This window comes from Peromyscus eremicus, chromosome 8a, assembly GCF_949786415.1.
Source record: "Peromyscus eremicus chromosome 8a, PerEre_H2_v1, whole genome shotgun sequence".
In the NCBI taxonomy this organism is placed as follows: Eukaryota; Metazoa; Chordata; class Mammalia; order Rodentia; family Cricetidae; genus Peromyscus; species Peromyscus eremicus.
The window spans coordinates 71,050,691-71,069,570 of NC_081423.1; the positions used below are offsets into that span (position 1 = coordinate 71,050,691).

Genomic DNA, 18,880 nt, shown 5'->3' on the forward strand with positions numbered 1-18,880 from the left:
TTGTTAACGACTTTAATGAAAATACATTTAAACACGTTATGAACAATCCAGAGGCATGTGCAAACAGGAAAATCTCCAGATTGGTAGCCCCCACCCCCACCCCCCACTCCTGAAATGTCAAAGCCACCGGGACAAATTAGAGGAAGATTGTGCCAGTAAGCAGAAAAGTGACAGATGAACCTAACAGTGTATGTAGTATGGGGTGACATACTCAATACCATCATCAGACTTTATGGGTCAAGAGGATGAGTCCTGAGCTCTTAGTGACAACCCAGAGTCAGCAGGGCACTCTAGATTCAGAATCTTTAGCCAGGGGTCTAGGAACCAGCTCCCCACGGTTTGAAGGTTCCCTAAAATCAGGTGAAAGAGCATGGGCAGAAGGGACCAGGAGATCCTCAGAGGTGAGGTTTCTCTCAGGGTATCCTCCGATTCCACCCTGCTGAAGAAATCACCCTTGACATGCAAATGATGGAAACACATTCGTGTTTGGGGCCTTGGTTTGTGGTTTTTAACCATCAGATGTTTCTGTGGGTGAGCGTGTCGAGCCTTCTCAGCAAAGCTTGCGGACTGCAAAGCCTGCAGAGGAGGAAAGGGGCTATTTCCAGGGTTCCACACACACATGGGCAAGCTTTTCCAGTAGCGCAGTTTAACTCTTCCTAAGATGTTCATGATTCTACCTTCATCGTCTTCAGATGCCCCCTAGGCAGCGACACTTCAAAGCAGGGCTTGGTAGTCGGATCCCCTCTGTCCCCTCTTCTCATCTCCAAATTAGTGCACGAAACCAAACCACGTGAGAAAATAGCCAAAGTTGATGGACCGTTGGTTAAACAGTTAGTAGAAACTCTTGGCCAGGCTCAGAAGCCCCTCAAGTGAGGGGGGATGCTGGGTGGAAATGAGGTGATGGGTGGTAACAGCTAGGGTGAATGGGCCCGTGGCTTTGATTTCCTGCCATCTCCACTGGCCTCGATATTAGATCTTATTTCCTTGCGAGCTCTAACTCCACGGAAGCTCCACTTCCCCACACTCCTGGTGTCCCAAGGCCCAGAGGTTGGTGCTTTTTATGACACCCTCACTCCGGGCTCCTGGTATGTGTCTGCAACCTCTCAGGCCAACTTTGGGTTTAGGTGCCCCTCTTTCCCAAATCTCCCAAGTCTCAAGTCCCCTAACCTCAAATCCTAACGGTGCTCCTCAAGTCGGCATAGTCCAGACGTACCGCACCCGGCCATAAAAAGAAGATCTGAGACTCCCCATTCAGCCTCCCGGTCCTCTAGCCGAGCGGTCAGTGCAGATGGCGCGGGAATGCACCGAGGAGCCTGTCCCCTAATGTTCCCCAGATGCCCTTTTCCCCCTACCCCCCGCAACCGCGTTGGCCTCCTGACCCCTATTCCTGCTTCCTGGTCTGGGGAGAGAGGGTCTGGGGGTGCCGCAGCCTGGGCCCCGGCGCGCGCGCAGCCCCGCTCCTCCCCGCGCGGCCCCACTTGTGGCCTCGCCGGCAGCCGCGCAGGGACAGCTGCATTTCTCGCAGCCCGCCGCTAGGAAGCCGGCCTCGCCTCGCTTTCTCCGCCTCCCGGCGCCCAGCCGCGCCGCCGCGCCGCCGCGCCACCGAGCCGGGCCCGCCGCCGCCACCGCCGCCGCCGCCGCCGCCACGGCCACCGCGGGACCGCGCCCCTCCCCCGCCGCCCGGCCCCAGCGGCCCGCGGGAGCGGACGCGAGTGCGGTGCTCGGTAAGACCCCGATTCGCTCTCGCCGCCCCTACCGCGAGCTCGTGGGCGCCGCGCTCCACCCCGGCCCGGCGGCCCCACCTTCCCCGGGAGCATCGGCGAGGCGCGGCCGCGAGGGCCGGGCTGTCGCGAGTTTGAGTCCTCGCGCCGTGGCTACGGTTTCCCGGGAGCCCGCGCCTCCGCGCCAGTTCCGGGCGGCCCTCTCTCCGCGGCTGCCCACTCCGTCCCCGGGCCCTGGGCGCAGGGGGCGTGCGGCACCCGGGGCCACGATCCGAGGGGTGGTCACCGGCCGGCGCCGCGGGGAAGGGACGCGAGGCCTGGGGAGCCTGCTCCTCCGGGGTCTCCGCTCCCCGGTTCCCCGCTTTGTGTGGACAACACCCTCCCGGCTTCGCCCTGGCATGGGGGCGCAGGCTGAATGGCGATGGCGAGGCGGAGGCCGGGGCTGGGAGCTGAACTCCTTTTAGGGGGAGGGGAGGCTCGCTTCCTGCGCCCACTGTGGTCACCGGTCGGCTCAGCCTTTTCTAGTCCCACCCGGTCCCCTGGGAGCTGCATCTCTCCGCGACCCGGCTGGGGAAAGTTCAGAATGCGTTGTCCCCGCCCCTGCTCCCCCGCCCCTCGGACTCTAAGTGCCTGGGGCGCTGAGCTCCAGGGGGCCGGGGCTTGCCTTTATTCCTTGGTTTTCTCCCAGAGTGGTTGCCTTGCACCCCAGCATGGGCTTGCCCATCTTCTCCCCTTAAAAATAAAGTTTTTAGCTCCAAGAAATTTATACTGTTATGAAATTCCTGGGGAGGGTGTTTTAAGGGAGAGAGATTTTAGATTTCCCTTATTTGTTTATTGTAGGAATAGAGGTTGAGGGGATAATTGGGAGTGTAATGATGAGACACCCTGGACATGATGTTAGGTAGAAGACCATGCGTCTTGATCTCCACCTGTTCCCTAGGCAGCCTGAAACCCGGGAAATACACTTTTTGTCTTGCTTATCTTGCAAAACACCCTGAGCCACCTGGCCCAGGAGAAAGGGTTCTGGGGGGGCCCCTCACCCCGTTCTTTATCAGCTGATGAAGTTAACCAGGCTGCTGGAAGGAAGTGAGGGATACGTTTCCTTTACGGATATCATCTCTTTATGGATATCGTCTTTATGGATCTCATCTCATTATGAAGTCTGGTCCCTGCTGGATCAAGTGTGAAGTGGGGACTTCCATTTGAATGGAAGGTGGCACCTTGGTGCGGCTGGCTTGGGCCCCTGGAGGTTGCATCCAGTAGGGGTGGGTTGAAATCCCCTGTCTGCTCTCTGCTGCTGCTGGGAAGGAGAGGGGACACTGCTGGGCACAGTGTCGAAGAGAGTCTGGGCACTTAGGATAGCTCAGGGCTGGTGATGTGACAGTGAGGGTGAGAGGGGGGGAAGACCAGGCCTGAGAGTTAGACCAAGGGCTTCTTTGGGATCTGGGGAAAGCTGTACCCTAACCACATTTCCCAAACTTGCGCAGGTGCTGGAACATCCATATGCACTGCCAGAGGGCTGATCTACCCCCTTGGAACTAGGGTTCTGATTAAGACCCTGTGCTAGAGTTTGTGGTCTAGTCCAGGCCTTTTGGAACAGATTCCTCCTTTGTGGCTCGTTAGTAAATAATCCCAGGGCGCCCAAAGCAGAACTCTTGTGAGGTCCTTTCTCATGCCACTTTGAACTTGTGGCCATGGAGACCTGGAAGCTCTGGCCGAGTTCCCAGCTCCCTCCAGTTAGCTAGAGGACGGGGCAATTGAGGTGGCTGTTCTTCCAGGACTGAGTTTGCTGTCTGCGAGGTGGGGAGACCTTAGGCACTGTGTTGGGGCCACAGGGCTATTGAATTAGAGGAAAACAAAGGGACAGGTGCGGGGTGGGTGTAGGAGGCAAGCCTTTTAGGATCCCCTGTTCATCTTAGGGACATGAGGTTGAAGAGCCTTATGGAGAGTGTTCAGTGTGGAGCCTTGGAGCAGATTTGCCCAGGAAAACAATCTGGGTATTTGCAGTTCCTTCCATATCTGGGGACTTCAGAACGCAAGTGGAGGCCAGACAGGCCACTGGGGTTCATCTCCTGTGCAGCCCCAAAGAGGGCAGCCCTGCTTTTCTTCTCCGTAACTCCCTGGGTGCCAGGGTGCATGGTGTGCAGGTGTCTGTTCATCTGTACCTGCTTGGGATCTGGGAGAGTCCAGGGGTCTTCCGTGTCAGACTTATCCACCTCAGTACTGAGAAGTCTTTCTTAGGCTCACACCACCGCTGATGGGCCAAAGCAATTGAATGTCCTTTGAATGATGCCACTAACATTGTCTTTAAAACCAGTCACAAACAGTAAATGCAGTAACAATGCTCAGAAATGGAACTCCCACCTCATGTAATAGGACAATGGCATTTTCGCTGTGCCAGCAAGGGTCTTCAGATTGTGCTGAGTGTGATAAGAAGTTCTGACTCCACGGATCTGACTTGCTCCCCACCCCACCTTATGCCATCCAGTGAGTAGAGTGTTTGGCATGCAGTACCTCTCACATCTGTTTTTTTTTTTTTATTTTCCTTCAGAGTTCCCTAAAGTCACTCTGCTCCGTTACTAAGCAACAGAGCTGAGAATTTCCTAGAGCCTTGGGCACAAGGCTCACCTCTGACCATGCAAGGTGGTACCTGTGGTTTGCTGGCTCCTGTGCTTGTGACAAATCGCAGTTGGGTCTGGAGACCCAAAATGACTATGGTCTAGCAGTCCCTGATTTGGGAGTTGGATGTCTCGGTGGCATGCAAGGCTCTTGTGGCGGGGTTCATCTTCCCTTGTGGCCAGGACTTATCTTTCTGCCAAAGCTCTGGCTTCCAGATGTTGGTGGACTCGAGATGTTAGCTGCTCTGGCTGTCCTGCCGTCTGATCCTCTGCTTCCAGCCACCCAGAAATACCTCTAATGTGCCAGAGCAATGCAATAGATTCCTTCCTAAGAAAGCAGCTAAAGTCATCTTCAGAAGAAGTCACAGGGCTGGGATGTCGCTCGGTTGGGAGACTGCTAGAGTACTTGTCTAGTTTCACAAAGCCCCAAGGTTCAATCCTTACACCCATATAAACTGGACAGGGTGGCATAAGCCTGTCATCTAAGCCCTAGAGAGGTAGAGACAAAGGGATCAGAAGTTCAAGGTCATCCTTAGCTACATAGAGAGTTGAAGAGTAGCCTGGGTTAGGTTAGACCCTGTCAAAAAAAAAAAAAAAAAAAAAAAGAGAGATTAAAAAATAAAACTGTTCATAAACAGTAGATGGAGTAATTGCTTGGGAACATAACTCCCTTCTTTAAAACATAACCACTGCTTTTCTACTGTGTCAAGGGTCTTCAGTGAGTTCTTGGTTGGATACCGATGTCTAACCTGCACTTTACGAAGCAGGTAAGCCATTTTTATGCCCATTTCTACCAAAGTGTCTTTGTGATTCGGTTTGGTTTTGTGGTACTGAAAATCGAATCCAGAGCTTTGCCCCTGCTGACAAAGCACATGTTCTATCACCGAGCTCCGCCTCTAGCACCATAGCTTAGTGAATCGGCAGAACTTACTTAGGCATCCCCAGGTGGCTCTGGATCTTACTCTGAAGCCTCGTTAGGGCATCAGCGTCTCATTCTTAGAAGGCGTTGGAGGAGGTCTCGCCCGTGCGTTGAGACAGAATGATTGTTCCTTTCATAGAAGCTGGTGCTATTATTTCTGTATGTGGGCTCGAAAGTTCTGGTACTTGTTACTAAGGAAAGAATCTTTGGTCATAACTGTAGCGGCTGGGACAGATGTGGTGTTTCAGCGAAGGGGACAAAAATGGAGGTCTGGGGTTGCTGAAATGTCAGGGTGATACAGGAAGGGTGAAATGACTCAGTATTAGAAGGCTTGCTGTGGAATCAACTCTTCCCTGTCCTCTCAAAGAGTTTGCCCTATAGGCTGTGGGTAGAGGTAGAGGTAGGGCCGAAAGGCTTTTCTTTTAATGTTAGCGTCGCTCCAGAGGGACAAGGCACCTAGTGTTTGACAGGGTGGGCAGTTAAGAGTGGAATGGAGTGGGAGTCTGTAGCAAAGAGCTTCCTGTGAAGGGAGGAGCACAGGGGTTAGAGATATGGTATGATGGGTAAAAGCTTGTGCTTTTACACACACACACACACACACACACACACACAACACGAGTAAAAAGTGTAATCTCACTCCGCCAAGCAGCCAACTCCTTGCCGTGGTCAGATGTGTTCTTTTTGTTTTGTTTTTGTTTGTTTGTTTGAGACAGGATTTCACTGTTTAGCTCTGGCTAACCTGGAACTTGCTTGGTAGACCAGGCTGGCCTCGAATTTAAGATGTCCACCTGCCTCTGCTTGATGGGATGTGTTGATTTTTTTAAAAGATTAGTTTATTTTACATGTTTGAATGTTTTAGCCACGTGTATATTTGTACACCACATGCGTGTCTGGAACTGGAGTTATGTATAGTTGTGAACTACCATGTGGGTGCTGGGAACGGAAATCGGGTCCTCTACATGAGCAACAATTGCTCTTATCTACTGAGTCACCCCTTCACCCCATCGTATGTGTTCTCAATTCTCAGGCTTGAAAGCTAGCTCAGTAGTTAGGAGTCCTTGTTTCCTCATGAGACCCCATGAGATGACATGAGACCCCATGAGATGACATTCATTTTTCAGGTGAGGAAACAGACCCAAGAGGTAGCGAGAGGATAAATAACATGCCTGAGATCATGTATCTCAAAATGGAAGAACTGGAAGGGGGCTGAGGGCGCCTGGTTGCAGGCTCACACCCTCGGAGACGTCCTCAGTAGCTCCCTGTTTAGTTGGGTGAGGTGGGGATAAAGGGACTGTGCTGCACTCAGGGTCTGCCTATGCAGTGGCCAGTGTCTGGTAGGTTCTGCTTAATGCAGTCTGCTAAGAACTGCTGGCCAGACAGTCTACTGAGACCTGACCTAGGGCACAAAGCTCACCAAGGCGTGGTCCTGCCCTCAAGAGGCCTGGAGTCTAATATCTAGTGAGACGATAAACATTTTAGTCTAGCATTCCGGTCACCCTGGCGGGGGCTGTGACAAGGGGCTGTGACAAGATGAAACACTGGGCAGGTGTGGAGCTCAGGGGTAGAATGTGAAGCCCTGGGAGCCCATGCTCAACAAAGTGAAAATAAGATGAAACACTGAAGAATCGGGTAATTGCCAGTCAGAAGACGTGCTTGAGCGGACAGGGCTTCCTGGGGGAGGGGACTTTTGAGTGGGGTGAGGATATGGGGGCAGCTGTCTTCCAGGTACCTGATCTTACCCCAGCAGACAGTGTGTTCCTATTCTGTGATGTTAGCACAGCCCTGTAGCTGGCCTGTGGGCATGTGAGAAGGGTTAGGATTTTGGGATCCCGTGACATCTTTGCCAGGGTGAGGCAGGAACCCTGCCGTGTGGTTAGCTTCCTGGACGCCTTGGGCTCGTTTTTTGTCGTTGAGGTTTGGTTTGTGTGTGTGTGTGTGTGTGTGTGTGTGTGTGTGGTTGTTTGTTTGTTTTGCTTTGTTGTTATTGTTGTTATTGATTTATTTATTTTTCAGAGCTGAGGGCCGAATCCAGGGCCTTGTGCTTGCTAGGCAAGTGCTCTCTACCACTGAGCTAAATCCCCAACCCTATTGTTATTTTTTGAGACACTTTCCCATTCTAGCCCAAGCTGACTTGAAACTTAACTGTATTGGCCCAGACTGGCCTCAGAGTCTCACAGTCTTCCTGCCTCAGCTTCCCAAGTGCTGGGATTATAGGCATGAGCTACCGTGCCAAACTTGAATTTGTTTTTTTGAGACATAGTCTCACTTTGTATACCAAGCTGGCCTGGAACTCACTCTGTAGCTAGGCTGGGCCTCAAACTCATTGTAATCTTTCTGCCTCTGCCTCTTCCCCTACCCAGAGTGTTGGGATTATAGACATATGCCACCATGCCTAGCTACCTTTGTGTGTGTGGTTTTTTAATTTTTATGACTTTGTGTGTATGGATGTTTTGCCTGCATGTATGTTGGTACACCACATTCCTGCCTGTTGCTCACAGATGCCAAAAGGGGAGTCTTTCTTATATTCCTTGGAAGTGGAGTTACAGATGGTTGTTAGCCACCATGTGAGTGCTGGGAATCAATCCAGCCAGTGTTTAAACCTCTGAGCCATCTCTCCAGCTAGGCTCTTGTGGTTGTTTTTTTTTTTTCCTTTGGTTTTTTGAGACAGGGTTTCTCTGTGTAGTTTTGGTGCCTGTCCTGGATCTTGCTCTGTAGACCAGGCTGGCCTCGAACTCATAGAGATCCGCCTGCCTCTGCCTCCCGAGTGCTGGGATTAAAGGCATGTGCCACCACCACCCGGCGCTCTTGTGGTTTTTAATAGCTAAGCAGTAGTTACGTCTTCAGCCTTCAGCGAACACACTGAAGGGGTAGAAGTCATACAGGCATTGCTGCTCAGAACACAGCTGCTCACTAGACAGAGGACCAGAGGGGGATGCATTTAAATTGCAGAGAGAGAACTCAAGGAAGAGACAGGGAGGATGTTCCAGACAGGCTGTAATGAGCAAGAAAAGTTACTCATTGGAGCAGAGGGGGATGCCCCACCACCACCACCAAAAAAAAAAAAAAAAAAAAGGTTTTGGAAATGGGAACAAGATTCATTTGTCTTTGTGGTTTAAGCTGTTTCATCTGCAGACAGGAAGATGAAGTGGAGGTCCATGCCTGCTCGGCGATAGGAGGATGAAAACTGGAATTTTTGAGGTGGAAGGTTGCTCAGACTTGGCATAACCTCTCCTTGTACTGTGGAATCGTTGAGGAATGCTGAGTGACAGAGGGTAGCCTGTTCATGAATGTAGAGCTAAGATGTAAATCCCACCTGCTCAGCAGCTGGGACTCATGCCTGGGTCCCTGCCTTAGGGATGCTCCCTGGGAATGACCGGAAGAAGCCTTGGGCAAAGTGGCAAGAAACCCGAAAGTAACAACATTTGCCAGATCCTGGCCGCAGAGAGCATGAGCTCTATTCAGAAGATGGTTGTGGAGTTCCTGAGTTATCAACTTCAGCTCCCAACTGAACACTGGGCAGACACAGAATCCTCAGTAAACCCTGTGGAATGAGTGAGCAAGCAGTAGATGATATGTTAGTTCATGATCCCTCCCACTGACAGAAAAAGGGTCCTGATAGGCTGAAGGGCAAGAGCAAGGTTAACAAAATACATCTGGGGAGCCTTCTCACAATACATAATTTTTCTAAAGATCGTCAAGTGCCGACATGTTCATTTATCATGGCTTTTTCCTGTCCCCCTGCTCCAAATAAAAAAGGCTTCAACATTTAGGGAAAACATGCATTACGCCAATCTCAATACATTTAACAAGATGGCTACAGAAGTCTCAGAAGAAAACAGGCTTGCTCTCAAAAGAGACTCAATTAAGAGTAAATCAGGCCGGGCGGTGGTGGCGCACGCCTTTAATCCCAGCACTCGGGAGGCAGAGCCAGGCGGATCTCTGTGAGTTCGAGGCCAGCCTGGGCTACCAAGTGAGTTCCAGGACAGGTGCAAAGCTACACAGAGAAACCCTGTCTCGAAAAACCAAAAAAAAAAAAAAAAAAAAAAAAAAAAAGAATAAATCAGGCTGGTCATAGTGGTGCATACCTTTCATCCCAGCACTTGGGAGGCAGAGGTGGGCATATCTCTGAGTTTGAGGCCAGCCTGGTCTACACAGTGAGTGCCAGGACAGCCTGAATTTATCTCAGGCAGACATGGTGGTGTATGCCTGTAATTCCAGCACCCAGAAAAATCTTGAGTTCAAGGACAGCCTGGAGTATATAGTGAGATCCTATCTTAAAAGAGAAAACGGGGTAGGGGGTGTGGGTCAGCTGCCAAGAGTGCTTACTGCTTTTGCATCCATGTTGGACCGCTTATAACCACCCCTAACTACAACTCCAGGGGGATCTGATGCCTGTGGCCTCCCTGAGCATCTGTACTTGTGGGTGCACGCGAGCGCGTACATGCACACGTACAATTTAAATAATGTATTTTAAAAACAGGGCCGGAGAGATGGCTCAGAAGTCAAGAGCTTTGCTTTTCCCAAAGCTGGATTTGGAGCTTTGCTCGACCAAAGATGCTTTGTGGTTGTGTAGGGTGACCGGGCTCAGGAAATGATTTCACTTTGTTTGGGTCTGAGATTGGTTTCAGTTCCAGGCTGTACCAGGGACTGGATGCTGGTGAGAGGCAGGGGAGGGGCCCACTGGGAGGGAGTTTCAGTGTTGTCTGTGCACACGAGTGTCAGGGTGGGTGGAAGGGGGATTCCTGGGCTGAGCAGGGAAGAGGGGGTGAATCTGAGGTGGAGTTAGAAAGCAGCTGTTGAGTGACGGGAGGCTCAGCTGGGGGGATTGATGTGGGGGTGGAGAGGGCGTGTGAAGATGTATACGCGGGTCAGAACCCCATGGTACATGATAAGACAAGAAAGTCACAGACTTGGGCCATAGTGAAGTCTTACCCATAGATTACCTGGGTGAGGTAGCTCTCCCACAAGACGGAGAAAGCAAACTAAGCGTGCTACAAGATCAAATGCGTCATGTACTGGCTTCCTTAAGACTAGCCTCTTGGGGTTGGGGATTTAGCTCAGCGGTAGAGCACTTGCCTAGCAAGCACAAGGCCCTGGGTTCGGTCCTCAGCTCTGAAGAAAAAAAAAAAAGAGAGACTAGCCCCTTCAGGCCTGCAGAGACGGGTCAGCAGCTAAGAGTGCTCTCTATTCTTCCAGAGAACCTGATTCCCAACACCTCTGTCAGGTGGCTCACAACCACCTGTAACTGTAGCTCTAGGGGAATCTGACTCATTCTTCTGGCCTCTGAGGACACACATGTAGCATGCTAGCACCGCCCTCCCCCCACCGACACACACACACACACACACACACACACACACACACACACACACACACTGTCTCTCACACACCATTTTCTTAGATTCATTTATTTTATGTGTATGAATATTTGCCTGCATGTACATATGTGCACCACATGTGCCTAGTGCCCTTGGAGGTCATCAGAGGACATCAGATCCTCTCAAACTGGAGTTATGGTCAGTTGGGAGCCACCACGTGCCACCATGTGCTGTGTAGGTGCTGGGAACCAAGCCTGGGTCCTCTGCAAGAGCAGCAGGTGCTCTAACTGCTGAGCCATCTCTCCAGCCCCTGTACATGCTTTTTTTTTTTTTTAAATGTTAAAGATGTATTTTATGTGTATGTGCCTGAGTGTATGTATGTGCACGGCATGTGTGCAAGTGTCCTTGGAAGAGAAAAGTGGTTGAGTCTCCTGGAGCTGGAGTTAAAGCTGGTTATGAGCCAGCATGCAGGCCATCTGGAAGAGCGGTACATGCTCCTAACCTCTGATCCATCTCTCTGAGCTTTAAAAGAGAAAAAAGAAAAGAAAAGAAAAAAGAAAAAGAAAAAAGATAACCCCTTCCCGAGACATAGTAGCACGTACCTGTAATCCCAACTCTCAGGAGGTTGATTAGTTTGAATTCTATCTAGGCTGCGTAGTGAGCTCCTGGCATGAACAGCCTCCGATGGTAACATTTGCTCTCATTTGACTGGATTTAACAAAAAAAAAAAGGCAAAGGCAAGTTGAAGAACTAATTGTTGCAGATTTGCAGACCTTTGCATGCTGGCAACCCTCTGAGACCTCAAGCTGTCAATTTTGGGGCCAGTTTGGGGCCAGCGGGTGGTTTCCTAGTGCATCATTACCCTAGGAAGTCAGAGGTTTCCTCCAGACTGATTCCGGGGGAGGCATACACAGATGTGTTTGTCCCTCTTAGCAAGTTACAGCATCCTGCATTTGGTTTTTCTTTTTCTTTTCTTGTTTTTCCTCGAGACAGGGTTTCTCTGCGTAGCCCTGGCTATCCTAGAACTGCCTGTGTAGTCCAGGCTATCCTCGAATTTGGATCCGTCTGCCTTTGCTGATATTAAAGGCCTGCCTGTGCCACCACCTCCCAGCTGCATTTGATTTTTCAAAGTCATGCGTTCATTTTCCTTTTTTTTTTTTATTTTCTTTTTCTTTTTTGATCTTTTGAGACAGGGTTTCTCTGGTAGCCTTGGCTGTCCTGGAATTCTCTCTGTAGACCAGGCTGGCCTTGAGCTCAGAGATCCTCCTGTCTCTGCCTCTTGAGTGCTGGGATTAAAGGTAAACTGACCCAACGTTCGTTTTATTTCTAAATGAGAAACCCAAACTTTAAAGGCAGAGAGAATCTTGAAGATTACTGTCTGCTCCTAGAGGAATCTGTGGTCTCAGGCCATTACATGCATTGAAAAGTTGAATGATATTAGTTAAGACCCCTGGATATAACTCAGTTGATAAGAGTGTTTTGGTAGCATTCATGAAGCCTTGGGTTCCTATCTTCAGTGGTGGTTGGGGCTGGAGAGATGGCTCAGTGGTTAAGAGCACGGTCTGCTCTTCCAGGGGACCCAGGTTTGATTCCCAGCACCCACATAGTGGTTCACGGCCATCTATAACTCTGTAACAGTTCCAGGGGATCTGACACCCTCTTCTGGACTCCATGGGCACCAGACATGTATGTGGTGCATAGACCAGGCTGGCCTCCAACTCAGAGATCCACCTGCCTCTATCTTCCAAATGCTGGGACTAAAGGCATGTGCCACCACTGCCTAGCCGAGAGTACTAATATTCTTAGTGATTGTTGACGGGAATCAAATACATGGTAAGCCCTTAGCATGGTGTTACTACAGTGGATGTTCTCCATCAGCACTGGCTGCTCTTACTGTTGTTTTACTTTGTGAAGTCACGTAGCTGTTAGTAGTAGCCAGGTCTCCAGTACTCAGCTGTTTTCAGTCCTGGTTCTTTTCAGCTCAGCCTGCTTTGTAAAGCTGCCTGACGTGGATGCTGGGGACCAAACCCAATTTCTCTGGAGGCAAAAAAAAAAATTTTTTTTTTAAATTTATTCGTCAGTCACGTGTGATGGTTCGTGCCTTTAATCCCAGCACTGGGGAGGCAGAGGCAGGTGGATCTCTGAGTTCGAGGCCAGCCTGGTCTACAGAGCAAGTTCCAGGACAGCCAGGGCTACACAGAGAAGCCCTATCTTAAAAAAAAGCAAACAAACAACCCCCCCTCAAAAAAAACCAAAAAAAAACAAAAACCAAAAAAAAAATTGTCAGCATTTTTTTTTTTTTTTTTTTTTTTTTTTTTTTGGTTTTTTCGAGACAGGGTTTCTCTGTGTAGCTTTGCACCTTTCCTGGAACTCGCTTTGGAGACCAGGCTGGCCTCGAACTCACAGAGATCCGCCTGGCTCTGCCTCCCGAGTGCTGGGATTAAAGGCGTGCGCCACCACCGCCCGGCGTCAGCAATTTTATACATACATAGAATATATTTAGATCATGTTCCTACCCCATTCTACTGTCCCCTCCCCCACCCACCCTCTGACTCTCTTCTTACCAACAAATGCTCCTTCTAGTTTCATGCCTTTTTTTTTTTTTTTTTTAAATGACTCACCACATTTAAGCGGGATTGCTAGCAAGCGCTTGGGTGTGTGTGTGTGTGGTTGGGGGAGTATTTACCAGAGCCTGGGCAGCTAACCAGTGACTGTGCCCCTGAAGAGAATGACTCCCGTTCCAGCCACTCCTTGTGAGCCAACTCAGTCATGAGATACAAGAAAAGTTTATGGCAGAGTGTGCAGAAGTGGTCTGTCCACTTCTGTGTTGACAGTGGAGCTGGGAGACCTGGCTTGAACTCTGCTAGCTACAGTCAGACCTGGGACGTGAGGACGTGCTTGTGTTTAGATCATTTCTTTCCACACACACGCCATTGCCTGGCATTTAGAGGATTCACCAGATTCCCTGCCTCTGCTGGGAAGTTCGGGTGTGTGTGTGTGTGTGTGTGTGTGTGTGTGTGTGTGTGTGTGTATAAGCAGAAGAGGCCGTGCAGCATGTTGAGTGTCGGGGAGATGCCCTGTAGCCTGCCTGCATCAAGGGTGAAGACAGTGCAGATGTTTTTAGAAATATATGGGTTTGGCAGATGTGCGTGTGTGTGAGACCATGCCCACGCAAATGCTTCCCAAGTGATTTGCGCTGACCTTTTACAAAATTGCTGACAGCCTAGGAACCTCCCAAGGGAGTCTGAAACATAGTTAGAGGCCGGTGTGGTCCCTAGCCTTGAGTCATCTTTGTCACGTTTGGTAGGTGGCACTCTCTCCCTAAGGATGCTTTGGAGTGTTTTTCCTGGAATATGAAAAAGCACAGAAATTAATTTTGTTTGGCAAATCCCACATCACTCCCTTGAGACACTCACTGCCTTTTTGGGGCTACAGAGTGGAAACTGGCTTTTGATGCTGATCCCTGGGACCTCTCAGATTTCCCCACTGGGAAGAAGGAGCATGTTAAGGCATGAGATTCTTGAGTGTGCAAATCATTATCCTGTCACAGCTCTGCTGTGTAAGGACAGTGCCGTTCTCTGTGGGTCGCTTCACTTTTTAATTTTGTACTTTCCCTCCTTCCTGTCTTTCTGTTTTCTTTTGTTTGTTTGGAGACAGGGTCTTGCCAGGCCTGGTGGAACATGACTGTAGTCCCAGCACTTGGAAGGTCCAGGCAAGTGGATCTCTGTGAGTTTGAGCCCAGCCTGATCTACAGACTGAGCTCCAGGCCAGTCTGGATACATAGCGAGACACTGTCTTAAAACAAAAACCAAAACCACCACCAACAAAAACCAACCAAACAAAACCAAACACAAAAACAAAGAACTCAAAGAGATCTGTCTGTCTCTGCCTTTGGAGTGCTGGGACTAAAGACCACATCCAGAAGAAAGGATCTTTCTATGTAGTCCTGTCCAAACTGGAACTTGTTATGTAGATCAGGTTGGCCTTGAACTTGTGATCCTCCTGCCTCTCTGCTTCCAGACTGCTGGGATTCTAGGCATGAGCCACCATACCCAGCTCCATGTGTGCTTGGGCTTTGCCCAGCATAGTGCCCTACTCCCGAACCTTGTCCCCAGCCTTCCTTTTACTTTATATTCTGAGCCTAGATCTCACTAAGTCTTGAAGGTCAGCCTTCAATTCACTCTGCAGCCCACTCAGGCCTTGAACTTGAGGTCTTCCTCCCTCAGTCTCACGAGCAGCTGTGTTACAAGGCCTGTGCCACTGGGCCCAGCACAACAGCAAATGGCTGTAGAACATACCTGCTGAATAGAAGTGGAATTAACAGTTCCTACCACGCAGGACTTTTGTGATGGTCCAGTGATACCAGTCATATTTATTGTATGCTTACTGGATGTCGGAAACTTTCTAAGCATGTAGGATCCTTACCATATTTATTCAGTCCTAAAGGAGATAGTGTTACTACTACTATTATCATTAAAGGTTTAGTGTGTGTGTGTGTGTGTGTGTGTGTACATGCACATGCACCATGGCATGAATGTGGAGGTCGGGACAGCTTCTCTAGGAGTTGGTTCTCTCCTTTCACCTTGGTGGCTTTTTGTTGTTTTGTTTTGAGGTAGGGTCTCAGAATGTAAGATTACCAACCCAAGGCATCTGTCTGGCTTTTTAAAACCTTAGTTCCAGGGGTCCAACTCCTGTTGTCAGTCTTGTGTGGCAAGCACCGTTACCTTGCTGAGCCATGTCTCTAGCCCCAGGAGCTCTGATTGCTTCCGGTTTACATAAGGAGAAACTGAGGAGGCATAGAAGGTCATCACCTAGGTAGTCGAGGAGGTGGGATTTGAACTCAAAAAAGTGGCTGCTGGGTCTGTACATGACTCCCCAGGGTGCGCTGTGTCAGAACAGTGCTGGGATTCTTCCTTGAGTTGAGGGAGGGATAAACTGAACCTAGGAGCAGATTAAGTGCTCAGCTCGAGCTGTTTTTGGAGTTCTGGGGAAACAGCTGTTTCTAAGTATGGGGCAGAGCTGAGGCAATTCTGCAGGGACAGAGAAGGGCCATTTTTGGGTAGCTTTTTACTCTCTCTGGAGAGGGTTTGCACCCCTATAGGTTTAAGGTCCACATGTCTCCCTCCCCCTCTATGGCTCTGATTTGGAAGCCTGTCTTCAAACAGAGTCAGCCCAGCTGCGTGGTTGTAGGGATTTAGCAAACTGCCAGGGACAGTGTGATAAGGAAGGGGAGGTGAGTCAGGAATGGCCAGTGCACTTAGGTGCTGAGTCATGGAGCAGCCTGTGTCCAGTGGACGGGGGGCTGGGGACATAAATGACTTCCTCTTTTTATGAGTTGATTTAATAAGGGAACGAATCATCTTGTTAGTTTTTGTCCTGGAAAAGAAAGAGTTCCAGCGACATGGCATTTGACTGAAGCCAGAAACCATCTGTCCCTGACCCTAGACAGATGCCTAGACCTTGATGGCCCCTGCCCAGGGTAACGTTCTTCCAGAGGCTTCAGAAGGGCTCCCAGCTTCCTTCTGCTACCGCTCTTGGCGCCCTATGTCCTGGTGGGGTTCTGAGACCCTAAGGCCTTAGAGAGAAAGAGGAGTGTCATTCAAAGTGAAGGACTAGGGCTGGAGAGATGGTTCAGCCAGAGGATCTGGGTTTGCTCCCCAGAACCCACATATAAAAAAATTAGGCCTCAAAAACCAAAATAAGAGCTGGAGAGATGGCTCATCGGTTAGGAGGATTTGCTATTCTCGCAAAGGACCTGTGTTCAGTACTCAGCATCCACAACTGGAGTTCTCTACCTTCTTCTGACTTCCACAGGCAGCAGGCACACATTCGGTACTCGTACATACGTGCAAGCGGAACACTCATGTGCATAAAATAAAATACAATGCAACAGGAACAAAGACAAGCCAGGAATGATGGCACACTTATCCCAACCCTTGGGAGGCCGAGGCAGACCGATCTCTATGAGTTCCAGGCTAGCCTGTTCTACAAAGTAAGTTCCAGGTCATCCCAGGCTATGTAGGAAGAACCTGTCTCAGAAACAGAACAAGCCAAGCATGGTGGCAAGTATTTATAATCTCCGACCTGGGGAGGGAGAGACCGGAGCATCCCTAGGGCTTGTCGGCAAGCCAGCCCCCACTGTTAGGTAAGTTCCAGGTCAGTGAGGGACCCTGTCTGAGGGGGAAAAGGTAAGCTGGAAGTGGTGGTCCACACCTTTAATTCCAGCCCTCGAGAGGCAGAGGCAGGCTGATCTCTGTAAGTTCGAGGCCAGCCTGGGCTACAGAGGGAGTTCTAGGACAGCCAGGGCTACACAGAGAAATCTTGTCTCGACAACAACAACAAAATTAGACATCCTCTGAGGAACAACACTCAAGGCTGTCTTTTGGCCTCCACATGCATGTACACATCCACACAAAAGTAAAGCATGGATGAACTTTACAATAATGGTCGTTTTGAAGATATTAGCATACAAATTCGTCCTATAAATCATGCCTGCAAGCAAAGCCCAACGTTCAGTCCTCAGTACTAGAAAAAAAAAAGTCATTCCCTAAAACTAGACAATGGAAAAATAGTTTTGACCTTCTGAGATATGAATGACCCTCATCCCCCTGCCTCTGAAGGCAGCAGACCCCTTCTGTCCTACTGCCTGATTCCTTGGACTGTCATGGGAACATGTTGTTCTCTCTCAGACACCAGCTGCCAGCCTTTCACGTGTGTCCTTTGCAGCCTGTGATCTGGCTGTGGGAGGCTGGGGGGCACATCCTGTTCTGAGCCACTCTTTTCCTTTCTATGGAACTGTGACCTGTGACCTTACCTCACACTCTGAGCGGAGGTCCCTTAGGGGCTAGGAAAGGGGCCCAGGAGAAGGAGGGGTGCGTGACAACTCTCGGATGTTTAGGAATACCAGCAGGGGGGTTGCATCTGCAGACTCTGGCTTCTGGTCACACACTTCCCAAAGTGCTGGCTTGTCTTGACCGTGCCTCTGGGTGCCATTTGCCTCTGCTTCCTTCCTGTCCAAAGCCAGCATCAGTAGCTACTGTGAAGAGCTGCTCTGCTCAGACATTTCTACTTAGATAATTTGATGTTGTCCTTATGCCAACCTCTGGCCAGGGGTTGCTGTCCTTTTGGATGTGGGAACTGAGGCAGAGAGGAAGTAACTTTTCCAGTAACACACCTGCTTTCTGGGCGGAATTTTGTTTGTTTGAGTTTTTGGTTTAATTACTTATTTATTTGTTTTTTGTTTGTTTGTTTGTTTCTTGAGATGAGGTCTCTATGTAGCCCTGGCTATCCTAGAACTTGCTGTGTAGACCAGGCTGGCCTCCAAGTCAACTCACAGAGATCCACCTTCCTCTGCCTCCCCAGTGCTGGGATTGAAGACGTGTACCACCATGCCTGGTTTTGGCTTTATTTGATTTTTTCAGACAGGGTCTCAGGTGGTCCAGGCTGATCTCAAACTCATTATGTAGCCCAGGATGGCGCTGAACTTCTAAGTGTCTGTCAGGAATCTTTGGGATTAAGGCTTGTGCCACCCATGCCTGGTTTATGCACTAATGGGAATTGAACCCAGGACTTGAGTATGCCATAGGAGCATGCTACCAATCTGAGCTACATGGCATGCTACCAATCTGAGCTACACCCCTCCCCTTTGGTTTAAATGGTGATAAATGTCAGACATACACAGAGTGTCAATACAATGAATTCTCTCGGACCCATCACCAAGCCCTGGCAGATTCCTTTGGGTCAATTAAGAAGGTGCCTTCCTTCCAGGGTCTGCAGCTTGGTAAGCAGACAGTGGGCTGGATTCCAGCCCTCTCTGCCCCTCTGGCTGGGCACTTTGTGCTGTGAACAGCCTGGGTAACTGTATATGACAACCCTGCCCCGGTGTCTTTCTTCTCAACTTGCTTTTGGCAGAACGAAAAGCACCACCAGCCAGACACCTGACGGATTGATGAGTGAGATGCTCAGTACTCGCTTCGCCGGGACGGGGAGAAAAGCTCTCATGCTGGGGACCTTTCCACTTTGCATGAAGCTAGGATGTGATTCCAGAGGAAACTGCTTCTATGCAGAGGAGGGTGGAGACAGATGAACTATGTCTTGCTTCTCCTGTTTCCTGTAGCCTCCTGCTCTCTCCCGGATGCCTCCTCCCTGATGCTTCCCCCTTTCCCTTCTATGCTGAGGGGTTGGGAGGGAGACAAGGGAGGTGCTTGTCTGTGGCCACAGCCCTGGGCTGGCAGAGGGAAGTAGGTGGAGCCCAGGGTGTGAAAACCCAATGTGAACTGTTGCTTGGCGCTCCGTTCCCGCTGC

The 18,880-nt window shown here is 50.1% G+C and overlaps 1 protein-coding gene across 1 annotated transcript in view; it reads left to right on the plus strand.

Moving 5' to 3' along the window:
- The first annotated feature begins 1,644 nt into the window (after positions 1-1,644).
- Cuedc1 (CUE domain containing 1) overlaps positions 1,645-18,880 on the plus strand; it is an 86,009-nt gene continuing 68,773 nt past the window's right edge. The window contains exon 1 of the mRNA XM_059271487.1: positions 1,645-1,724. The gene's annotated coding sequence lies outside the window, so the exon portion shown is untranslated. The remainder of the gene's footprint in view (positions 1,725-18,880) is intronic.